This window comes from Vanacampus margaritifer, chromosome 1, assembly GCF_051991255.1.
Source record: "Vanacampus margaritifer isolate UIUO_Vmar chromosome 1, RoL_Vmar_1.0, whole genome shotgun sequence".
NCBI lineage: Eukaryota > Metazoa > Chordata > Actinopteri > Syngnathiformes > Syngnathidae > Vanacampus > Vanacampus margaritifer.
In genome coordinates, this window is record NC_135432.1 from 61,605,861 (window position 1) to 61,614,381 (window position 8,521).

Below are 8,521 nucleotides of genomic sequence, written 5' to 3' on the forward strand. Positions count from 1 at the left end.
TTTCTTGTGCAGAGGTAGATTGAATATAGACACAATTTAACTTAAGTAACTCCAGTGAACCCAGTTCCGATAGCTTGATAACAAAGGCCTCATATATTTAATGTCGGGGGGTTACACCCTCGGCCACGTAATAGGATTATGAATAATTTCTGCAAATTTCAAAATAAAAACCAATCACATGGGCCGGCTTAAGCGTTTGCTAATAATGTCTCCATAGCTGAAAGATCAAAGCAAGGTGCAGCCACCGTAGGGCCATGCGAGTAGGTTGACCTCGGTCAGGAATTTTTAATGAAAGGGTTAATCTCCTGCGAGGTGACCATTCAGGAGCAAGCAGTGTGACCAAATGGAGATAAATACAAGAATTCACCAGAGTGCACTTTGCTTACGGCGAGAAGAGGTGACTCCATTTTGGGCCTTGAACCATTAAGAGAGATGTTTATGGAACTCATGCCTACCTATGGTTACATTTTAAACTACTTTAATAATCCCTAAGAAAACTCCCTCCATTTTAATTGGCTTAAGATGATTTCATGCTCCACGAGTTCCGAAAGCTGAAAAGTTTACATAATACAGTAGAACCTCTTAAGTCAAACAAAATCAGTTCTGAACTGATAGAGAGGGGTCACGATTGTCTGTGGAGAAATTGTTGTGGGTGTGGCCATCTCAAGTCAACCACACATTAGAGCAGTAGTAACCTATAATATTAATAATATTATATGTGTACAGTACACCGCTTTATGTCTTGAGTTTTGTACAACTTGTGCACATTTTGGCGTGTAATTTCATTTTTTATTTTTTTTTTCTGGAGAGCTCAGTATTGTTCATTCGGTAATTTTACCTATTTGACATGTCATCATCATTGCTCTCTTTTTTTTTTTTTTTCGGGGGGGGGGGGGGGGTATTTGTGCGTGCGAGTGTGTGTGTATTCATTAATTCACCTAAAACCTATTAAAAAATCCCATACCGTTCACCTAAACCGAACACTTCCAGCCAGAGTCGTGAGGCCGTCAGGAGACCCGAGGAAGGACCAAAGAAAGGAAAGGAAAATGAAATCCAGCACCGACCAGACACCACCCACCAGGCCACCAACCAGAGTCCTTCACCACCACCCAGAGACATCTAAATTCCAACAAATCAGGGAATCTGGCGTGTAATTTCAAATGCACAGCTCTTGGGCGTTCAACACCAATAAGCGTGACCGTGTATACTTCAAATTGTAGTCCAACGTGAGGAACCCCAAACACATATTCTTTCCAATTAGGACAAGTAGCTAAATGGTATTTAGCCGTGGTTGTTTCGGCTAAACTGAGTCGTGAAGCACCTCTTATGCTTACTGTAAGCACACATGCCCTCTTGTGAGTCATTAAACGTGAATGCCTTGAATAGAGCCAGAGAAAGAAAGAGGCAAAAAAAAAAAAAGAGAGAGACACATTTATAAATACATATAAGCCCTGGCTGGCGAAGTGGCTTTGGGAATCTCATCAAGTCGGCGGCAAAATGGGCCCCCTTTGTAATTAAGAACAAATGAAAATTGCTTATCGCTTACCGAGTTACTTTGCTCGCGTTGGGCCGCCTTCGGAGGGATTAATCAGTGGGCTATTGACATTACATTGTTCCACAATTATCATTCATACGCTCTATGGTAATTGGGCATATTTCATTAAGGAATTATGGCGCCCACGTAACATGCGGCAAAATGGAGATAGGCGAAAACAAACATTAATCATGCGCCGCAAGTAACAGAAACATATTTCAGCTGCTGGTGCAACAGAAAGTCCAGATATACAGTTGACTCACACACTGATTAGTATTTTAAAGGGGAAGTCTACCCCTAAAAAAATTATTGACTCTAATATGTTCTATTCAGACCTTTTCAGACCCATTTGTCTAAATACGGTATTCTGTTTAATATTGCATTCGTTAAGCAGCAAAATCCAGCATTTTTTTTTAAAAATCAGTATCAGAAGGCGGCCATTCTGCTACTTGCTGTCGAGTAAAAATGACATCACAGTTGCTCAGGTCTCGGATAACAACCAATCACAGCTCAGCTTCAGAAAACAGGTGAACTGCGATTGGTCATTGCCTGAGCCCTGAGCAACTGTGATGTCATCTTTAGGCGACAGCAAGTGGCAAAATGGCCGCCCCGTGAGATGGATAAAAATGGCTGGATTTTGCTTCATTAATCTTATTCCACAAATGTAATATTAATCAGAATGCCATGTTTGGACATGTTTAACATATTATTGTCAAGAAAGGTTTCATCAACCAACCATATCTTTATTTCTATAGCACCTTTCATACTTTAAAAGCAACACTAGGTACATAAAAAGAAAAAAAGGGAGAAAAGGAAAAAAAGAAAGAAAAGAGCCACATTTTCAAAGAAAACAATCAAGGTTTTTCACAAACTTCAGCTCAGTAAGACTATCGAGGGCTGATTACTGTATGTTTGAGGTTTTGCTGTATTCTTCAAATTAGATTTCCAATTGGTCCACCAAAAAAACCCTAATGTTGACACCAAGCAAATAAACCCAATTAATACCAATCTGTCTTGTTTACAGTCTAAACTTACAAGCCTCCTCCCTTCCCTTGTGTTCTTTTTCCAATAAGCTCACGACCACACACCTGAAAACACCATGTCATTGTCGCAACAGCCCGGGGGCGCTTGATAAAGGAAGAGTTTGCCTAATGCTTCCATAAACATGTTAGGCAAAGTCCAGCAGGTTGTAATTGCGTCTAATATATTTACAGAGGATCGATTTCCCTCCCTCCCTATCCAACCACTGTTGCGGCGCGACAAGCCGCGCTCAGTTGGCCCGGGTCACTGCGAATGAGTGTCCTCAACCAGGCCGAGACAATGGAAAGTATTGAAGCGTGGCTTAATGAGGTCATTAGTCAAAAGCCATGACGAACCCTTGGAGGCTAATACCTGTCACCTTTCGATCCTTCGTTCCTGACACATGTGTCTGGAGGACATCCAGGAAAAAAGGCAGAAAAATCCAATCTGAAAGGCAGACAGGCAATGTATGATGTTAGAAATGTTTTTTTTTTGTTTGTTTTTTTAAGATAGTGATTAAAGTGACTTGACTCTCCCGAGAATAGAGTTTTGAATATTTGCCTCACAGTCAAAAGATCTGGTTTGAATCTTTGTACCGAATAGACAAAGAAATAGGCTTGTTTTATTCTCATGTGCCCTTATTGACTTAGCGGCCCAATGTATCATGGTCTAACGTAGTTCACAATGCTATGTTTGGCTAATGCGAGCAAAAAGTAATGTTTTTTTGATGGAGATGTTGAGAAATAATTGCTGCTAAGACTGATTTATGGGAGTGATAACCGATGTAGTGGCCCAAACATGCCTAATTAAAATTAGACCGCACTAATAAACTAACCACCAGAGGGTGCTGGAACTGCACAAATGGAATACAACCTCACCATTTTAACAGGTGCGCAGCTTTTAATATCGTGACATGACGACAACGATTTTCGGCAAAGCGATATCGCAATATTGCCGTTATCGTTACGTCCCTGCTATTTTCAGTTTTTATTTTCTGGAACCAGACCTGTGTTATCTGCCGACGATCGTGTCTATTTGTTGTTTTCGTGTTCTCTTCTTATTATTATTGTATTTGATTGTTTTTTATTATTATTTTGTGTGTGAAGATGTTTTATGCCATGTTTTAACCCTGTAAAGCACTTAACGACCTGTGTCTGTGAAAAGTGCTATACAACTAAAACTTACTTACTTTCGGAAACATCCAAGTCTTTGGCACGTCCAAATCTTTAGCAAGAGTTTGGCGGATTTTCGTGGGAAGGATCAATCTCACCGGGTATTACTATAGTCACACAAAATTAGCGGAACTCGTAGTGGAGCATTCTGAAATGTTATTTAGTCCTGGCTGTGAACACATCTCATTATTTAAGATTATTGACTATACAATTTTCAAATGAACGCAACCGTTAATTAAACCATGAAACCTACATCTGTCTCCACGGATAAGATCACAAGTGATGAACATACAGCAGCTGGTTGGAGAAGCTAACGTAGCAGTACTAGCTTGGGCTAAGAATCCTATCGGGCCAACCAGAAAGGGGAAAACACAAAATGCAAGCTTTACCTAGAATTGAATAATACCACAAAGCTCCCCTTTTTAATTGACAGCGCCGTAATAAAATCTTCACCTGTTTAGAGAAATACGTTTCTAAGAATCGACAGCAGGCAACACAGGATTGAGAAGGCAGCAGGCTGATATCCAACCCCCCCCCCCCCCCATCCCTTTCTTTTCTTTTTATCAGGTTACATGACTGGAGGCTTCATTAATCACCACCTTGACAGCCTCCGGTGGGGTGGGCTGAGGGGGCTGGTGGGGGCCTAACTGCATTTGGCCCAATTAGGCGCCACCGAGACAATAGGAACAGCGAGTTGCGCCTCGGTGTCACGAGCCAAGCTTTGCCTCCCTGTCATTACCTTAGAGAAAGGGAAAAAATTAACCCCTACCAGCGTTTGCCTGCTTTCCCTCCATTGATCCGAGGCTTTTGTGGCATCCCTGGAGCGTGGTGCACAATTACAGATATTATTACATCTGCATTGATTTCTTTAAGAGAGCAGAGTGTCTCCAAGCAATTAAAAAAAATTACACTTACGAAGTGGGCCAATTAAAAGGCCCCTGGCCCTTGATGGTGGCGGCTGCGTTGGCGGTGTTGGAAAAGGGGGACTTGACTATCAAAATGTGGCAGTTGTACTTTGATCTCTGTGCGTGGCATACGTTAGCTGTAGAATATCAATTGTATTGATGCAAATGTTAATATTTATCAGTTGACACCAGTGTAATGAGATTGATGCTGTAGTCTTTATCAAATACAGATGAAATGAACAAGAGGCTTTGGGTATTGTGTAGTTGCTTTATTACAAAGTAACACAAAATATCAGACAGGAAATGTACAAATATTAAATGAAAAATACACAAATATTAGCATATATACGGAGTATATTTTTCACTATTATTTTTTGAATGAATGAATTTATTTCGCACATGTATATAAAAAATAAATAAAACAATTAAATTAAAAACATCAACAACAAACAACTTAAATTCAAAGACAGTTTATTTCTGTCAAACCACCACTTTATCCTGATTAACTCATTTTTAAACATCTCTAAAATCTGCTACAAATTCTCAAGACATTTGTGTCGTCTGCAAACAAGATAAACGTCAACAACTTTGAGACTCTACATATATCATTAATATATACTATAAACAATAATGGGCCCAATAATGACCCCTGTGGTACTCCACATGTAATGCTGCTATGCTGAGATTTATGATCACCTATTTGCACAAACTGTTGTCTAGTTCTTAAATAGATCTTCAACCAGCTCATGCCAACCCCCCTTATCCCATACTTTTCCAATTTATTAAATAATATGTAGTGTCAAAAGCTTTCTTCAAATCCAATAAGACTCCAACAGTTATTTTATTGTTGTCTATACAGTTTGTCATTTTGTCCATCAGCTCTATGAGCGCAAGTGAAGTTGATCTGTCTGTTCGAAATCCATATTGACAATAAGCAAGTAGGTTATGTTTTCCCCAAAAATCTATTTAAAAAAAATCTTTCAATTATTTTGGAAAATTGGGGGAGCAAAGAAACAGGCCTGTATTATTTATTATTGATTTTATTTATTCATTTATTTTGATTGACATGCTTGCTGACATGATTCTCAGCTACGAGAAGTTGAGCTACATCCACACAGAGCTCAATCAACTTATTGTGCTCAATACAATGCTGGCGTGGAGAGAGTAGTCCAGAGCGTTCAGTGAGATTCTCTCATCCCATTCATAAAATGAGGTAACCTGACCAGATCAGTGGCCTAGTGGTAAAGTGTCCGCCCTGAGACTGGGAGGTCAACAACCATTTATTTTCCCCACAGTGGGTTTGGGCCAAGTCCATGCAAAGTCTTGTCTCAATTAAGGCCATTTATGGTTCGTTGTTGTGTTGATCATAGGATTTGATGCTTTTGGTTTGTGAGCGAGTTGTGATATGCAACTCCGGATTGATCTTTTAGTATTTGGGTGAGTTCGTTTACTTCAAAACAGTAGGCACAAATCATGGTTTGAAGTTTGTTCAGATCAAAGCACAAAAAAATCAGGGAACTGTCATTTTGATTCGTTAGGAGTTGGGAAGTCTCATCTGCTCTGAGTTGACAGAATGAAAAAAAAATTAAGAGGTAAACAATACCTTCAAATAGTCTTACAACCTAAAAAGACAATGAATGTTACAGAACAGGAGGAGATAAATGAAAACACTGGGTGCGAAGGGAATAAGGACAATGAAACCTCTCGTTCAGAGCTGCAGTTGTTTTATCACCCGAAATGTGTTTGAAGTCGAAAATCACTGTTTTCTTTAATCCATGAAACAGTCAAATGCATTTACTTCTCTTGGATTAAAAACAGTAACAATAGCAGGCGGTTAAAAAGCAAGCCTCCTCCAAACAAACCGAGACACGGGTGCGGCGTCTGGCTTACGGGCGGGTAAGCCCTCCACGTGCTGGTCTGTTTCATTAGCGGAAACGTTTTATTATTATTGTTTATCTATTCAGCTCCTGATTAGGGAAAAAAAGGAACCGTGCTTCCCTTTTTGGGATTACAGAGTTTGTGGAAAGGTTCTTGGCTGGATTGCCAGTGTTATCCATAAAATTCGAAAACATCCACCTCCAGAAGTTGCAAAAAAAAGAAAAAGAGAAAGGATTTGGTGTTGTAGCACTTTTATTATTCACGGGTAAACATTTGAACTATGTTGCTAACCAAAACAGCAGTACCTGAAAATATTCAAAATATGCATACAAACGATGCCTACTGCCCTCATAAAAGCATATTCCCACTAGTATGCCCATACATTGTAATTATCTCTTTCACTGCCATGGACGTTAAAAGACGTCAAGTAAAAACCTACGGAGGGCCGCCAATGACGTTAAAAGACGTCATCCAAATTTTAGATTTTTTTTTTTGAAACGGGTGGAGGAAAGCCTTGGCCAGCTGTGGTGAAAGTTTCAAGCAGATCTAGTTAGCCTAATGACTATTTTTGGCCCCTAGATGGCAGCAATGACTCTCTTTTGACAAGATTGGTTGGCGTCAGTAGAAGACGTGAGGCAGAGCTAGAGGGGACAATGGCTGGGGAAGGGAAGAGAACATGGCGACCGGTTGCAAGCAGCTCACGCTCGAGCAGTTTTTTTCAAAGACGAAAAGCATCGACCAACGCTAAAGAGCACATTGATGACGACGATGACCATCGTCGATGATGATGATGGTGACTCCGAGGTTGGAAGCATTGACGCGGCAGTAGAAGACGTGAGGCGGAGCTAGATGGCTGAAGAAGCGAACAATGGTTGCAAGCAGCTCACACTTGGGATTTTTTTTCAAAAACGAAAGGCATGATGAGAGTTCAATCTTTCATTTGGTAGTATGTGTGTTTCCATAGTCCAAACACAACATTTTCTGTGGACCTTGAAAGATCAGTCAAAATGCTTAAATCGGCTGGCACTGGTGACATCCCGTTTCTGAAAACGTCTGGCAGTGAAAGAGTTAAAATGAATCTATTAATAGGCCAAGTCTATGTGTAATAATTAAAAAATAGAAAAATTAAGTGAAATATGACAAATTACCTGTTCTCATTGCTACCTGTTTTTAGATGATCAGTTATACTTGGTGACAAAAAAAGCCAATAGGAAGGCCTAACTAAAACCATCCGGAGTATTCCCTTTGGCTTTCATCCCACTCACATTTCCACAGTGAGCACCCCCCCCTCCCCCCCCTCCCAAAATCATTCCAAACCGGCACCTTTTGAGAAAGCCCTCCCGCTGAACTGAAACCTGAACATTCAAATGAAATCAGCCAGACATGCCTCTCCTGACAGTCAACTTCTATGACACGCTTTAAGATCCCATTTTGGTGGGTGGAGGGTGGGGATAGAGGAGGAGGGGGGGGGGGGGCTTTAAACGTGCTGACATGTAAATGACTGGACGCAACAGAGGCCCGAATGGGACGCGTGATTCTACATGATTTTAAGATGGGGAGACTATAGAAAGTGAGATAGACGAGAGGGGAGATTCTCAGGCCAAGCATTGAGGGGCGGACACACCGTGCCACTTTCATTAGGGGGACTGTCGCATCAAGGGGTGACGGAAAGGGCCCCGCTTTTACTTTTTCTGCCAATGCACCCCGGGACTTGGGATTCACCCCAAAAGAGGAACCAGTTTTATTTAAGCGTGAGCTGCTAACTTTAATCATGGAATCAAGGATCACATTTGTTCATGGTAAAGCATATTAATTTACAGTAGAACCTCCTGGGAGATTTCTTTTAAAACATATGCAAAAATCCGAATATCATGGATAATGCTGGAGCATCTCACCTGACTATTTTAAGCCAGCATCAAATGTTAAAATGACCAGACACCATTAAAGCTCTTTGCTAGGTTTCTACTTCCTGTTTTGGTTCCCATTCCCATTTATTTGGAACTTAGAACTCT